The sequence below is a fragment of the Perognathus longimembris genome, chromosome 4 (assembly GCF_023159225.1).
Source record: "Perognathus longimembris pacificus isolate PPM17 chromosome 4, ASM2315922v1, whole genome shotgun sequence".
NCBI classification, from domain to species: Eukaryota; Metazoa; Chordata; class Mammalia; order Rodentia; family Heteromyidae; genus Perognathus; species Perognathus longimembris.
Window position 1 is genome coordinate 51894005 of NC_063164.1, and position 17838 is coordinate 51911842.

The following is a 17838-nucleotide window of genomic DNA, read 5'->3' on the forward strand; positions in this document are numbered from 1 at the left end:
ACAAGCAGACAAAGAGCAGACAGACAAGCTGAAAAGCAGGGATACACTCTAACAAAGTGTTGGTGCTCTCAAAGAAAGAGAGAGAGAGAGAGAGAGAGAGAGAGAGACAACTTTGATCCTTGATCCTTTAATGCACATTTTCCTACCTCTACTTTTCTTTAATTTCTTCCTTTTTTTTTCATGTGTAGGATATATAGAGAAAGATTACATTGTAACTGCATGCTATTACACTTTAAATGGTGAAGGAGAAAAAGCAGCCAGGACAGAAGTTTCATTTTTCTTTCTTTTGTTAATTATAATCAGTGAGAGGCCAGACAAGGAATGCCTTGGTTTGCAAAGGTAGTTATTTAAAATTTGCAATGTTGTTTAAAAAAAAAACCCAACTTTCCATATTCTTAGGTGAGAATGCAGCTCAGTGGTAGAGTGCTGTCCTAGCAGGTACAAAACCTTGGTTGGGTTTGATCCCCACCTAGCACCAAAGGATTGTAATGGAGTCACTCCCCCAAAGGGAGGGGATTCCTGGTTCCTCCTAGAGTCCACCACTCATTCTCCAGCAAAAAGATGATAAAAGGATGGATTTATTGGGGAAGTAAAAAGCAAACCGACCAGCCAGGGAAGCTGCAACCACGTGCGGCCTTCCAGGTCTGGTTATAAAGGCAAACATCACATACTCAAACCTGTCACACGCAGGTGACCAATGGGGTTACAACACTTACAGAACATGCTAGGTCACACACAGGTGGCCAATGGAGTTACAATCTGTCTCACGGTATCTGTTTGAACCAACCTATCATTCTAGTTAGAATTGGCACATGGATTGCATGCCTACTCCACCTTAGGGCACAGGTTTAACCTTGAGTGTTCCTTGAACTTTCCACACCTCAGGTGGTCAAGTAGTTTACACAATCTTAACACAGGGAAGGGGAACTTCCCTAGATAGGGCAGGGGAGATCTTAGTAAAAATGGAGTTGGCTTCTGCTATCTTTAATCTGAGATGGAGTCAATCTGACACCCCTCAACAGCCAATGATGGCACTGGCCAGATCTGACCTCCATAGTACAGGGATAAAGTCCCTTTTAGGTTGTTGTGTGATACAGGGGATTGAACTTGGGACCTCCCACCTGCTAGGCAAGCTCTCTACTTACTACTTGAACCAGGCCTCAAATCCTTATTTTGCTTTTGAATTTGTTTTTCAGATAGGATTTTTATATTTTTGCCAGTGCAGCCTAGAACCATGTTTCTCCTACTAGTGAGTACTACTGGCTTGTAGGGCCATGCATGTTTTTTTTTTTCTTTCCTTGCTAGTGGGATTTGAACACAGGGCCTCGAGCTCACTGAGTTTGCTTTCTTGGCTGGTGCTGTGCCATTTGAGCCATGCCTCTAGATAGGCCTTTTTGCTGGTTATTTTAGAGATGGACTCTTATAGACTTTTCTGCCTGGACTGGTTCTGAACTGCAGTTCTCTAAATCTCTGCCACTTGAGCAGCTGGGATCATAGGTGTGAGCTATTGGTGCCAGCTCCTGGCTTATTTTTATTTATTTTTTTGCTGTATGAAAATTTTAATTTTTAATAAGCAGGGCACAACACTTCATGGGGACTCCATAGTGTTCCTTTAAATAGAATCAGATGGCAGAAGCCATCTACTCATGCAAACCCCTCATTAACTCCATCAGTATCTGACATTAGGTTTAGAAACCAATCTGAATATTCCACCATATGCAAGGTCACAAATACAGATAAAAAAATGAAGTCTTTGATTCAGACTGGAGATGAGATAAGCTCATGTACCAGCATGGAGTTCTTCTGTAGTCAGGTTGATTCAAATCCCACCAGAGTATATTTAAAAGATCTACATAACAGGGATTGGAGGTATGGCTCAGTTGGCAGAGTGCCATCCAAAGAGCAAAAGCATCTGGTATTGAGTTCAAGTCCTGGTCTTGGAGGAAATTTAAAAATCCACATATCAACATCCTTTAGAGTCACTCTTGATAAAGGAGTATACAAATATAAACCCTGCACATGCTAAGAATCCATTATATGCCCATTAAATGACATATTATGGCTCCTGTGACAATTTTATACACCAACTTGGCTATGTTAAGGGATGCCAGATAGCTAGTAAGCTATTATTTCTGGTTGTGTCTGTGAGAGTTTATAGAGATTAGTGGTGGTTCTCACCTATAATCTAAGCTTGTAGGAATCTGAGATCTGAGGATCACCATTTGAAGCCAGTCTAGGCAGAAAAGTGAATAAGACTTGAAAGGACATGTCCTGGCCATCTCAGGGGACCATGAAGAGATAATCACAGACAGGAAAAGAAAGTTCATAAGGAAGTTTATTAGTGGGGCCATAGTTCCCATGGGAGAGGGAGCTACATGGTGTCTTCACCTTACCCAGGTGGCAGCTTCTCTCTCAGGGTAAAAGGGGAAGTAAGTAGGTAGTGAGTAGGAGTGGCTCATTAGGAATGGGTGAATCTGGGGGCTAATGGGAGGAGCTGAGGACTTGAGGCTGGGGAAATGCTAACATTCCCCCATTTGTTGTTTCTTAATAACAGAGGAGGGGTACCAGGCTGGGAGTATGGGCAGAGGTTGTTTCTTCTGGAGCTCCTTACTGCTGTAAAGGGGCGAAGTAGTCAGGGGTCCCTGATTCATCATTTGGCCTGGCACTGTCCAAGAAGTATTTGTTTGATAGTTTGGTTGGTAAAAGTCTTCATCATTTCCACGAGGATGGTTATCAGGGCCAATGGGTGTCATGGTCTCCTCTGGCTACCTCCTGCAGCTTGAGCACATCAAGGAGTCACTGGGGCTGGGGTCTTCAGGATCCAGATCTGCGCTGGGCAGAGCAGTGTAAGTGAAGCCTCCAGTTGCTTGTAGTAAGAGGTTGGCCTTGAACTGCAAGTTCTCAGGTGGCGTCTTGGGTGAGGGATATTATTCTGTAAAAGAGACTTTTGAAAAGGTCAGGCAAAAGGCTGACAAGTTCACAGGACCAGTTCACACGAACAACATGGGAGACCACACCCTGGCCACAAGCCAGAAAAGTTCCATTTGGAACATAAACCCAATTGTGGCCCATTACAAGGAAGGAGGAATAACTGGACTGGGGGCAGGAAGGGAGTGTTTAGGAATAGTGGACTGGTTGGGAGTAACCAGTCAGAGGCCAACACACACACACACAACACACACACACACACACACACACAGCAAGTAACAAGGGCAAGAATGCAAGTTTCTGTCCAGATGGAAAATGGACAGGTATGGACATTAGGTGGGTAAACAACTATTCCTTTGATCTCCTGGCTCTGATTAATTTTGAGAGGGCAAGTTTAAATTGACTCCATTTAAGATGAGACTTCATCTCCTCTTACTCCTCTCCACGGTTCCTCATTGTCAGGATTGACCTTGTCCTGAAGGTCTAGGTGCTCATTGCTTGGATAGCTTGTCCCAGTTGGTATTCATGGGGTTTGAACTCAAGGCCTGAGCACTGTCCTTGAGCACTTCTGCTTGAGGCTAGTGCTCTACTACTTGAGCCACGGTGCCACTTCCAGCATTTGGCTGGTTAGAGATAAGTCTCTTGAACCATGCTGCCAGCCTGGCTCTTCACTGGTTAGTTGGGAGATGGAGTTTTAGAGGGATTTTTCTACCCGGCCTGTCTTCAAACTGCAATCCAAGGAATCTGCCACACAAAAAAGCCCTTTTTATTTCTAATTAAAGCAACAGGAGAACAATAGGAGTAGAGCTTACCAGTAACTTGTTGAGAATTGACCAACTAATACCAGAATTCTGCTGTAACACTTACACACTTTAGCTTTTTCATTTGCATTTGAAAAACTGAAGCCTGGAGGTACTTGAAGAAATTTGGAGCCTAGGTCTGGCTTGTTTTTAAGATAGGATCTCACTTTAATCTAAAATGACTAGGAGGAGAGAGATCACAAAGACTAAAGAAGAGATAAATCTCATTGAAAATAGAAAGACCATTCAACAAATAAATAAGACTAAAAGCTGCTTCTTTGAGAAAATAAATAAAATGACAGACCCCTCACAAGACTTACAAAAAAAAGAAGAGATTCATATATGTAAAATCAGGGACTCCACCAGAAAAATTACGAGTACACATGATATTCAAACAATCATAAGGAACTATTTCCAGAACCTCTACTCACTAAAAAACAATAATTTTACAGAAATGGATCAATTCTTAGAGAAGTATAAACTGCCCAAACTGAATCAAGAAGAAATAAATCAACTAAATAAACCAATAACTTACAGTGAGATACAGGGGGTAATCAAGAGCCTCCCAACAAAGAAAAGCCCAGACCCAGATGGATTCACCAACGAATTCTATAAAACCTTTAGTGAGGAGCTAATACCAATACTCCTCAAACTCTTCTGTGAAATAGAAACAGAGGGAGAAATCCCAAACTCATTCTATGAAGCTAATATTATACTCATCCCCAAACCAGGCAAAGACCCAACAAAAAAAGAGAACTACAGACCAATATCACTAATGAACACAGACGCAGAGCTCCTCAATAAAATATTAGCTAACAGGATCCAGAAACTGATCAAGAAAATTATACATCATGACCAAGTAGGCTTCATCCCACAGACACAAGGATGGTTCAACATCCGTAAATCAATCAACGTAATTCACCACATAAACAGATCTAAAATTAAGAATTACATTGTTATCTCAGTCGATGCCCAAAAAGCCTTTGACAAAATACAACATTAAAAGCTTTGGAGAGAACAGGAATAGATGGAACATTCCTCAAAACAATAAAAGCCATATACAACAGACCAACTGCTAATATCATATTAAATGGAGAAAAACTTCAATCATTCCCCCTAAACTCAGGAACAAGACAAGGATGCCCACTCTCCCCACTTCTGTTCAACATAGTGCTGGAATCCCTAGCCATAGCAATAAGGCAAGAGGAGGACATCAAAGGGATCCACATCGGCAAGGAAGAAATCAAGTTATCCCTATTCGCAGACGACATGATCTTATATCTGAAGGATCCAAAAAACTCAGTCCCCAAACTCCTATACCTAATAAACCATTTTGGCAAAGTAGCAGGATACAAAATCAATCCACAAAAGTCAGCAGCTTTTCTGTACACCAGCAATATACAAGCAGAAAAGGAAATTATGGAAATAATACCATTTACAGTAGCTAAAAAAAGAATAAAGTACCTAGGGATCAACCTAACCGAAGATGTGAAGGACCTATTTAATGAGAACTATAAAAATCTAAAAAGGGAAATCAAAGAAGACACAAGGAGATGGAAAGACCTCCCATGCTCATGGGTAGGCAGAATCAATATAGTGAAAATGGCCATATTGCCCAAATTGTTAAACAAATTCAATGCAATCCCTATCAAAATCCCAGCTACATTCTTCATGAAATAGAGAAAGCAACCCATAAATTCATATGGAACAGCAAAAGACCTAGAATAGCCAAAGCAATTCTAGGCAAAAAAAAAAGCAGTGCTGGGCTGGGGATATGGCCTAGTGGCAAGAGTGCTTGCCTCGTATACATGAGGCCCTAGGTTCGATTCCCCAGCACCACATATACAGAAAATAGCCAGAAGTGGCACTGTGGCTCAAGTGGCACTGTGGCTCAAGTGGCAGAGTGCTAGCCTTGAGCAAGAAGAAGCCAGGGTGTGCTCAGGCCCTGAGTCCAAGCCCCAGGACTGGCAAAAAAAAAAAAAAAAAGCAGTGCAGGAGGTATCACAATACCAGACTTCAAGCTCTACAACAGGGCCATCATAACAAAAACAGCCTGGTATTGGTATAAAAACAGACCTGAAGACCAATGGAATAGAATTGAAGACCCAGAAATAAAACCGCACTCTTACAGTCAGCTAATATTCGACAAAGGAGCTAAAGACATACAATGGAATAAACATAGCCTCTTCAACTACTGGTGTTGGGAAAACTGGGCAGCCATATGCAGAAAAGTCAAAGTAGACCCTAGCCTATCACCATGCACCAAGATCAACTCAAAATGGATCAAGGACCTCAACATCAGACCTGAATCCTTGAAACTACTGAAGGACAGAGTAGGAAAGACGCTAGAACTTATAGGCACTGGAAGGAACTTCCTGAATAGAGTCCCAGGGGCACAACGGTTAGGGGAGAGACTTGACAAATGGGACTACTACAAAATAAAAAGTTTCTGCACAGCTAAGGACATAGCCACCAAACTAGAAAGACAGCCAACCATATGGGAAAGGATCTTTACCAGCACAGCAACAGACAAAGGCCTAATATCTGTCATCTACAGAGAACTCAAAAAACTAAGCCCCTCCAAGCCCAGTAAACCAATTAGGAAATGGGCAAAGGAGCTAAAGAGAGACTTCACAAGAGAAGAGATAAAAATGGCAAAGAAACATATGAGGAAATGTTCAACATCCTGGCAGTAAAGGAAATGCAAATCAAAACAACCCTGAGATACCACCTCACTCCAGTTAGAATGGCCTATACTCTGAACTCAGGCAACAACAAATGCTGGAGGGGGTGCGGGGAAAGAGGAACCCTTCTCCATTGTTGGTGGGAGTGCAAATTAGTACAACTACTTTGGAGAACAGTATGGAGGTTCCTCAGAAAGCTCAGCATAGACCTACTCTATGACCCAGCCATACCACTCCTAGGCATCTATCCTGAACAACAGGTCCCATGATATCAAAAAGACATCTGTACTTCCATGTTTATCGCTGCACAATTCACAGTAGCCAAAATATGGAAACAACCCAGATGCCCCTGCACAGATGAATGGATCCAAAAAATATGGTACCTATACACAACGGAATACTACATAGCGATTAGAAATGGTGAAATATTGGTATTCGCAGGGAAATGGTCAGAACTTGAACAAATAATGTTGAGCGAGACAAGCCTAGAACACAGAAAATCTCCTTGATATATGACTCTTTAAGGAGGGGGGAGGGGGAGACAGTAGAGACCAGGTCTGCGAAACCAAAATCAAAAACTTCTTGTCAAATGGTATTTCCCACAGTTTTGGGTCAGCGACCCTACATTATGTAACTAAAACCAAACAATCACTCAACATATAAAGGTCAAAAATAGACCTCTCAGTGTATCACAATAGCTCAAAAGCTATGTATGTACGTTCATATAAGACAAGGATAAGCAAACCCTATTGTTGACATTACATTTAAAGCCCTAGGTGAATGTCCTTTGGCATAAGCCATGTGGCTACTGTATATGTTTTTGGTACACTGTGTATTGTATATATATCTACCTGACCTAGGGAAGGGAAAGAAAAACAGGGTGTAAGATATCACAAGAAATGTACACACTGCCCTACTATGTAACTGTACCCCTTTTGCACAACACCTTGTCAAAAAATTTGTTTAATTAATAAATAAATTATTTTTAAAAAGATAGGATTTCACTAACTTTTGTCTGGTCTGGCCTTGAACTATAATGCTCTTTTCTCCACCTTCTGAATAGCTGGAATTACAGGTATGCACCACTGCTCCTGGCCAAATTTCCCATATTCTTGACACTGTAGTAACACTCTCAGCACTGAAAATACCCAAACAGCCCTGGAGAATGGAGCCTCAAGTGAAAACAGCGTTCCACTGAGAGAAGGAAAGAAACATTTCCTTCCTTCCTTCCTTCCTTCCTTCCTTCCTTCCTTCCTTCCTTCCTTCCTTCCTTCCTTCCTTCTTCCCTCCTTCCCTCCCTCCATCCCTCTCTCACTCCTTCTCCCAATCTCTCTCTCATTCTTCCTATTTCTTTCTAAGCACAAATGTTACAAATAATTAACTATTGAGAAATATTCCTAGGATAGTCAGGCCCTTAGAGTCATTACTTGGCACATTTGCCTTGGATTTCTAACCACTACCAATAGCTCAGGTTTCCAGAGCAAGGATTATATGGCTGCAAAGACTACAGGCAAGACAACTGGAAACATTTGTTTGCAAGAAGGGCAAAGGGAGAGGGCAAGATATATTTGTTGTATATGAAAACAATGCACAAATGATCATTAATATATTCTCACTTTTAATTTTAATTAGTTTTTATTCATTTATTTATTTATTTTGGTTCCAGTACCATGGCTGGAATTCAGGGTCCTTAAGTCTTTCTCAGCTTATTTGTTCATACGTGATGCTCTGTCATTTGAGTCTGGTCAAGTCTTTTCAGCCTAGCATTTTGCTAGTAAACTGGGAATGGAATCTAGTGAACTTTTTTGCCTCTGTTCACCATGATCCGTGTAAATCTTGAGGTGAATTTTTTAGGAGAATTGGGGAGAGTTTGAGCCTGGTTTAAAGGGTTAGTCTTACCACAGAGAGAAATCTCTGTGTACAGTCCTGCTCTGTGTTGTAGGTTTTGTGCTCAAATTAATCACTAATTTCCAGATTTATAAATCCAAACTCCAGATGATGAGAGGAAATAAGACTGCTGATTCAGGTTAACATGGGGAAAGGCTTAGACAATGACTGCGAAGTTGTGTAAGTTTCAGGTGAAATGCTTCCATAGCTAAGGCAGGACATGTAAGGTCACATACTTAAAACACAGCCATATTAAGTTATGCTGATTGTGATAGATTCTTTCAAATACAAATGTCTCCCTAGAAAGAACTTCAGTACATTGTCTAGTCCAGTGCAGTGTAATATAGTGTGTGTGTGCGTGTGTGTGTGTGTGTGTGTGTGTGTGTGTGTGTTGGGGGGTATTCATGGTTAGCAGAGTGGATAAAGTTATACTTGTTGCTTCAATTCTAAATTGTAAGGTGCATTGTGTCAGGAAGAACCTCTGTCCATACTTTTTTAGAATGGTTGCTACTTTTATATGGAATATTCCACTAAATATTTGGAATGGAGCATCACTGCCGAAATTCCACTTAAATTTATACCCAATGAATATGTGAATTTCTTCTAAAAAGGAAAATGTTTTTCTTTAGTTTCCTTTTTTTCTAGTCAGTTTTCAGAGCACTGGAATGAATCTCCTGAGATGCCAAATTTAAGGCATCTTCCATGGCACTTGTACTTAGCCACTGAATGTTAGTCACTACCTTTTTCTATCTATGGATTTTCTTTAGCTTTAAAAAGTTTTGATCCAAACTTCCCAACTTGCACATGTAATAGTCATATGTTCATATATGATAAAACTGCTAGTTCTGTATGTATATTCTTTTTATATCTTTGTGTTAGTCTCTTATTGCTGCTGTGAACAATTGTACATACTTGGTAGCTTAGACCAACATGGATAGTATCTTTTCTTTTTTGTTTTGTTTTGTTTTTGTTACCAGTCCTGGGGCTTGAACTCAGGGCCTGAGCACTGTCCCTGGCTTCTTTTTGCTCAAGGCTAGCACTCTGCCACAGTGCCACTTCTGGCTTTTTCTATATATTTGGTGCTGAAGAATATTAAAAAAGAAGAAAAGAGCTGGATATCAGTGGTTTGTATCTATAATCCTATAGACCAGGGGGCTGAGTTCTGAGGATCAAGGCTCATAATCAACCCAAGAAGACAAATCTGAGCATATCATCTCAATTCACCAGCAACAAGCCAGAAGTGGAAGTGTGCCCCAAGTGGCAGAGCTCTAGTTGTCAAAGAATCTCATGAGCAAGAGGCCCTGAGTTTAAACCCCAATACTGGCACCCCTTGCCCCACCTCCATACCCAAAAGAAAGTAGAAGGGCTGGGAATATGGCCTAGTGTTAAAGTACTCACCTCATATACACGAAGCCCTGGGTTCGATTCCTCAGCACCACATATATAGAAAAAGCTGGAAGTAGCGCTGTGGCTCAAGTGGTAGAGTGCTAGCCTTGAGCAAAAAGAAGCCAGGGACAGTGCTCAAGCCCTGACTTCAAGCCCCAGGACTGGCAACAAAAACAAAACCAAACAAAAAAAAGTAGAAGAAAAAGAAAAGAAATCTTAATGACATTGCTTTGCAAAAACAAAAGAGTAGCCAAGATAGAAGAGACATGGAGCTTGGGAAGACAACACAGGCCACTTTGTAGCATCAAAGCATCCCAGAAAAGCAAAGCTCAGTGGGAACTTGAGAATGCCATTGGGCTGTTGCTGAGGCAATTAACTTGGGACTGCTAGAGTACTTAGAGTGTCTGGATGTGTTGGGAAGATATTTATACTTCTTCAGAGGTTCTGGTGATGTTATAAAACTTCAGCAAATACAAATTACGGGGCAACTGGGGGAACACTATACATAAAGGAAATATAGTTTGCTCTTTAGCTTAGTTGTGAGTAATAGTAAGAAAATGATAATAAAACATCAAATATGGGTCAGATAAAAATATTCTAGAACTACAAAGGAGAATAAAAATTAAAAATAGTATATTCCCATTAAGACAAAAATCCATTCACATTCACTAAAAATGTAGAAATTATTTACAAAGGCAAAAATCCCTATAAACTTTGTTTTTCTTCCCTCACCCCTTATCCCATCAGCCATAGTAGTAACCCATAAAACTTGTATTGTGGGGGCTGGGAATATGGCCTAGTGGCAAGAGTGCTTGCCTCGTATACATGAAACCCTGGGTTCGATTCCTCAGTACCACATATATACAAAAAGGCCAGAAGTGGTGCTGTGGCTCAAGTGGCAGAGTGCTAGCCTTGAGCAAAAAGAAGCCAGGGACAGTGCTCAGACCCTGAGTCCAAGACCCAGGATTGGCAAAAAACAAAACAAAACACCAAAAAAACCCAAACTTGTATTGTAACCAACCAAAGAGAATTGTTATTTGTTTTCTTAAGTCCTAAAAGTTAAAGGCCTTTCATATAAATTAGTCCATTAATAAGCATGTCAAGCTGCACCATACAAAGGAACCAGGAAGAAGTACTAGAAAATGACAGTGCAGTACAGAAAATGTAGACCATATAGAAAAAGGAAGCAATCTTGCTTACTCACCATTCCTCAAGTATGCCCTGTTTTTAACTATCATTCTTCATATCCATCTATAAACCTACCATTCCTGATACAACTTTTTTTGCCTTACTTTGAGGTAGGAGGAGCTGGCCATGCATGGTGGGGGAGGAGACAGGTGCATGCCATATGCAGAGGAGATCATTTAGTTCAATTAGACTTAGACAGAACATCTTCCTTCCTTCCTACCTTCCAACATAACAACCAAGAACACACAGTCAGGCAATGACAAGAGGCAGGGACATAACACATTTAACATTTAAACAATTATAGGAATTCCAGACAGTATGGCCATCCAGGGAGGCAGTCACACACATACACACACATACACACACATACACATACACACACATACACACACATACACATACACACACATACACACATCTTTTGAAATATCAAGACTGCAGGGCAAGATTACAGATTCTTTCCTTCTGTTTATTTTCTAGGTTAAGAAGCACTGGCTTAATGGCTTGGCTCCAGGAAGAAGTATCTGGAAGCAAAAGTGAGTGCAACCAGCCCAGAGAAGTCAGTCAAAGAATGGCAGGCTTTGGATACAACTTGAGGCAAAGGGACAGTGTTTATACCTTAACAATGACATGGCTCTGTTCAATTGCAGCTCATTCATTCCGCTACTATTTACTGAGTGTCCTGGTGCCTGGCACTGATCTCCATGCTAACGACACAGCTGTGGATATCGTGGCACAATTCTGCCTAATCATGATGCAACCATGCAAATTAAGAAGAGTACTGTTGAATTTTCTATGCCCCTTCCCCAATCAAAATCCAACTCAGAGTTCTTGCTTGGCAGCATTTTAACCAAAAGTTTCATAAGAAAACTACTTTGTCATGAAATTTGCAGTGTTACTCAGATTTTCTGATTTTTCAGGAGAAACAAGATTTATTTCTGCAGTAGTTGACCCTGATCTACATGGTCTCAACCAGACACCTCTTAGATAAAGAACTGAATTCACTGAAACTGCCCTGCAGTACAAATCAGTCCCTAATGATATTACACTTGCAAAAATTGAAATGGGGCTAAAAGCTCAGAATATGGATTTTTAGACTTCTTGCTAAGCTGGAAGCTTTTATGGGGCTCACTTTAAATTGAGAGACAGAGTTTAGGCCCTTTTGTTACTTAAGAGACCGAGCAAATTAGCAAGTCCAAAGCAAATCTTTTTTGATTACTTAACTATTACAAATGCCTCTTGGCCAAAGAATAACCTGTCTCTCTAGAGGGAAATGTTCAGCCGAACCTTTTGCTTAAATTCATAAAATCCGTTAAAGCAAATCTCTCCCATTTCCATTAAGTCAGTAAATTACTTCTAAGGGAAGAGGATAAAATGTGGGCCATGAAATGGCTGGACTGTATTAATGGTGGGAGGTGGAAGAATTTGTGCTACATTTATAGAGCGGAGAATTTCAGCCTGTTTTTCACATGTTGGGATAAATGTAAATGATGTCACCTTCTCCCTGAGTGAAAGGCAAAGTTATCAGGCCGCAGATCTTTCACGGAATGTGTTGTGTGGCTGACATTAAAATGACTACAAGGTTATTCTTTTTCGTAGCTATTCTCTCGGAAATTTTTTCAAGATTTTATTGTAGATGGGGAAAAATGCAAAATGGTATGGGAAACAAAGCCCTAGCTACATTCTTGCTACTGGATTATTGCCATTCTATCTCGATGCTGATTGAAATCCAAGACTTTGTATCAAAGCCTTAATGAGATGCTGGCAAATATCTTTTCTGCCCCACTGGAAATGTAATCTTTCTATTGAACATTTTGTCCCAGTGAATTTCATCTGTAATAGCATTTTGCATTTGAATCAGAGAGGTCACTGCTTAAGAGCAGAACATGGGGTGCTGGCTCTGTTCTGTTTGGGGTGAAATTGATCCCCAAAGGGGTTGAAAGTAGAGCAGTGAGTCATTATAGGTAATTAGCTCATTGTTGTATTCAGATGATTAAAGTTGTAATACTACTGTCCAATTTGTTGTGTTTTGAAATATAAGATTTTCCTGTACAAAATAACTAACCAATTAACTTCCACGTCTACAATACCTTCCAAGACCATTGAGTTAGTTTATTGACTCTTAATGCATCTTGCACTCACACACACACACACACACACACACACAAACACACATTACATTACATTTATTTAAGGAAACTCATGTGTGTCATAACAGTTGTCCCTACAAAGAACATCTTTTTCTACAGTTTTCTTAGTTTTGTGTGAAATGAAGCAGTCTATTCTATGAACATTTACTAAAATTTAAAGTTAATCTAGCTTTTTCCTTTCTTAGCCATCAACAGTTTTTTTTTTTTGTTTTTTGCCTTTGAACATAGTTAAGCATTAAGCAAAGTGCTAAATTATACTCCTGTTTGCCAAGGTGGAGAGAGCCAAAAAAGGAACATCTAACTAGTGGTCTTAGATGATAGGAAACAATAAGCAAAGACGTTTGCAACTATTTGTTTGGGAGTTAAATAATTCTTTCATGTTTGTGAGAAATAAAGTATATCATAGTAGGAAATGAATATATATTTATACAAATATATATGTGCATGTTCTTAAAGCAAATGTATGCTAGCAAACAGAAAAAAACTATTGCCTTTCATGCTGTGATAATATCAAAAGACTGAGCATTTAACTGCTACAGGGACATGGTTTTTACATGTAAATTTGCAAATCAAAAAGGGCTAGCAGAGCCTATTTTGAATTCACTTGAATAGTGGCAGCTTACTGTTCTATGCAATATGATCAATTTAATCACAAAATAAGAATAGAACTACTAGAGAGATTTACCTATACTAATAGACCAAAAGATTGGGCTACAAACCCAATTATTAGGACTTCAAATGTGGAAGGAATTCAAGAAAGTGAGTATCTGCTAAATGGTGGAAGAGCTTTAACTTTGAGTAAAAATGACACCCATTACAATTTCAGAGTAGTAATGTTATGTAGTTATGATGCTATGCATAGAGAAAGAAAGAGAAAATTTGGTGTGATTATTTAAAAGGCCCATAGAATTTTATAGAAGTAAAAAACATATAATTGACAAAAATATTTTATGATCCCTATTGAAATTTGCAATATACATTTAAAAAGTTATTAGAGGGGGGAAGGCGGGGGGGGGGAGGAGAGAGGCGGTAACAAGTTGGATAAGAAATGTACACACTGCTTTACGTATGAAACTGTAACCCTTCTGTACATCATTTTGACAAAAAGAAATACATTGTTTAAAAGGCATTATAGAAATAGTCTGAACCAACAATTCTCACTGAATATAAATCAGGAGGTTAGTAAGAAAGTATAAAGGAATGTGATTCCAAACTGTCATAATGGTTTAATTATAACAACAAAATTGTTGAGAAAATTTAAGAATCTACACTATTAATTTGATTGTGCACATTACTTATAGAATATGAGGATTCTTTTGTTGTTGTTGAGTCAGGGTCCTGCTTTGTAGCCAAGGCTGACATGGAATTCTCTATCTCTTACCTTGGGCTTCTGAGTGCTATGATTAGAGGCATATGCTACCATATCCAGGTAAATAGGTAACCCTATGGATTCTATATAGCAGAGTATCATAGCACTTTAAAACTGGGGCTGGGAATATGGCCTAGTGGTAAGAGTGCTTGCCTTGTATACACGAAGCCCTTGGTTCGATTCCCCAGCACCACATATATAGAAAATGGCCAGAAGTGGCTCAAGTGACAGAGTGCTAACCTTGAGCAAAAAGAAGCCAGGGACAGTGCTCAGACCCTGAGTCCAAGCTCCAGGACTGGCAAAAAAAAAAAAAAAAAGAACTTTAAAACTATGCTGTATAAATCTAATTGAGATTTGGAAATAGGTTTTTCATGTTACATAGCAGGTAAGAAATGTATTTGGTATGTTCTATATAAATATTTTTACATGTAACAAAATGCTTTACATGTAGTAAAACAATGAAACATATCCTTTTGTATAAATGATAAGATATTGACATTTAAATTTTACTTCAAAATTTATAAGAACAACAGCTAAATGTTCTCAACATCTTTAGGCAATGAGAGGTACCAAAAGAATCGATAATCCTTGTTTCCAAGAAATGTATTTGAATTCATTATGCAGTGCTGCTTTCTGAAGAGAGAGAAAAAGAAGGTTTCTAGAGATAAATTTGTTGAGAACATTTTTCCTGCACCCCCTGCTTCCTTGTTTGACTACTCACCCTGGCTGGAGGCCATGAAGCTTTAGATTCAGATTCTTTTCTAGCTGATTGGTGGGAGCCTGCTGCTTAGAGATGTTTAGACTAGCTCCAGATGGTCAGGTGAGAAACCACCATTGGTTTGTAGAAAGAAACAAGTCAATGTTGCCATGGTCTCTGGGACTGCATTGAAAGAATTTGATTCTGCTGGACCCAAGAGAATTAGAAATCTTTGTACCAAAGGCTGTTGGTCCTGGAAAACACCTACCCAGTCCTGAAACAGAGAACATCTGTAGAGATAAGGAGATCGAAGCCCAGGAGAGTTGATGCTGAAAAGATCATCTTGGGTACTGTTTGCTTGGGCAATTGGTGATGATGCTTGATCCCTACCCTTTTCATTCACATTGTGTTCCTTTACTTGGAGCACAAATGAATGGAGCAAAGACTGATTAGCTCATAGTTGGCTTTAGATATTTACTGTACTATATTTGAGCTTAATAAATGAAGCTCCTTAAGGAGGGGCATAGAAATGGAGTGGCAAAGGATGAACAAATGCAACAGGGGTATTCACTAAACACTATGGGGATGGGAGGGAAACTGAGAAAGAGCAAGAGAAGGGGGGACATTATCCAAACAGAAATGTGTTCATTACCTGACATGTAGTGGTAGCCTATCTGCATATCACCTTTATAATAACATTTAAAAATTTTTAAAAAATAAATGAAATTCCTAATAATAATATTCTAGTATGCAATAGATTGTTTTACATCAAGAAATGGTCAATTGTCTTCTTCCCTCACTAAAGGCAGGTTAAGAGCCTGAATTACAGCCTGAGGAAATTCAATTGCCTTTTAAAAGAGCCAGTCAGTTGTGTATGGGCTATCCACATTTCTCCTTAGTGGTAAAGTCATCTTTTTATAAAGTAGTTACTGTGCATCTGGTTTGGTGCTTTAAAAAAATTGCATATTTACTACTCCACTAAATTTTTATACCAACCCTATACGGCAGACATTACCCAATTTATAGATGAAAAGGTGAATATTTAAATATATTAATTCTTGGGCTGGGGATCTGGCTCAGTGGAAGAGCGCCTGCCTGGTGAGCGCGAGGCCCCGGGGTTCGGTCCCTGGCTCTGGGGAAAAAAAAAAACAAAAACCGACAAATAAATATATTAATTCTTTTCTTAAGTTTACCTAGAACAAGTTAAGTGGTAGAATTGAGTCTATTTCAAAAATTAAAGGCTCCTTTTATGTCAAGTAACAGAAAATTCCAACTCAAACTGTCTTAAAGGAAATGCCATAACCTATATGACCTACCTACTCTGTGGCTCCAGGAGGAACTCCAAGGCCCTAACTCTTCTTTACAGAGATTGTATGGATCTGCCCTCCACTGCATCTTGGCTTCATTCTCAAGCTGACAGTAGGACAGCTGCTCATAACTTCCAGGCATGATATCTTGACACAACATCCAGGCAAAAGAAAGTCTCCTATACCTGTCTTGTCTCTCTTTCAAGAATGAGGATTCTAGGGCTGGGAATATGGCCTAGTGGTAGAGTTGCTTGCCTTGTATACACGAAGCCCTAGGTTCAATTCCTCAGCACCACATATATAGAAAATAGCCAGAAGTGGCGCTGTGGCTCAAGTGGCAGAGTGATAGCCTTGAGCAAAAAGGAAGCCAGGGACAGTGCTCAGGCCCCGAGTTCAAGGCCCAGGACTGGCAAAAAAAAGTACAAAGAATGAGGATTCTAAATCTCCTTCCTCAAAAAACTTCTTTGTTTGCCTGTTTTGTTAGAATTCAGCCATACACACATACTTAAACCACTTACCTGCAAGAGAAATAGGATTGCTGTAATCAGTTTAGATTAGCCATCTGGAATGAAATAGATTCTTATGACTACAGAATTTGTAGGCTTCTATATTTCCATTATTGTACTCATTGTTAATTAACTAAAGTGCTCAGAGCCAAATTTCAGCCCTAATACTTTGGATATTAATGTTACCCTAAGCTTTATTTTATTTTCTACCTCAGTTTTCTTAGATCTTTATTCTCTTTAAAAAAATATTGAAATATGTGTTTCACTGAAAGTTGCCTATGAATATGTCCTCATTTGGAAAAGTGGTCTTTACATATATAATGAATTTAAGGATCTTGACATATGACCATATGGAATTACCCAAATGGCCTTTAAATCCATTTCTTTGTAAGAGACAGAAGGGAAGACATAGAGCACATAGGAGAAGTATGTAAGGACAGAGGTAAGAAAGATTGGTATTAGGACGTCATAGGCCAAGGAGCACCTAGGGCCACTAGAAGCTTGGAGAAACAAGCAAGACTGCTACTGCCATAGAGCCTTCAAATGATAGCCCTAGAAAGGCAGCCCCCCTGGGCTCTGAATGTATACATTCAACCAGTGGAGGGTTGAAAATATTCAGGAAATAAATTTGCATCTGTACCAATAATTTATGGACTTTTTTCTTGTCATTATTCCTTGAACAATATAGTATAATCACTTACATATCATTCACATTGTATTACATATTATGAGAAGTCTAGAGATGATTTAAAGTATGACAGGCTGGGTAGCTCATACCTGTAATCCTAGCTACTAGAGAAATAGGGATAAATAGTCTGATATCACTCAGGATATGGTAATTTATTTTTTTGTGACAACTCCTGGAAACCAAATCCCTTCTTAACTGAGTATCCGGGGAATGCAGCACAGTGTCCACTGCTACTAGGATTGAAAAAA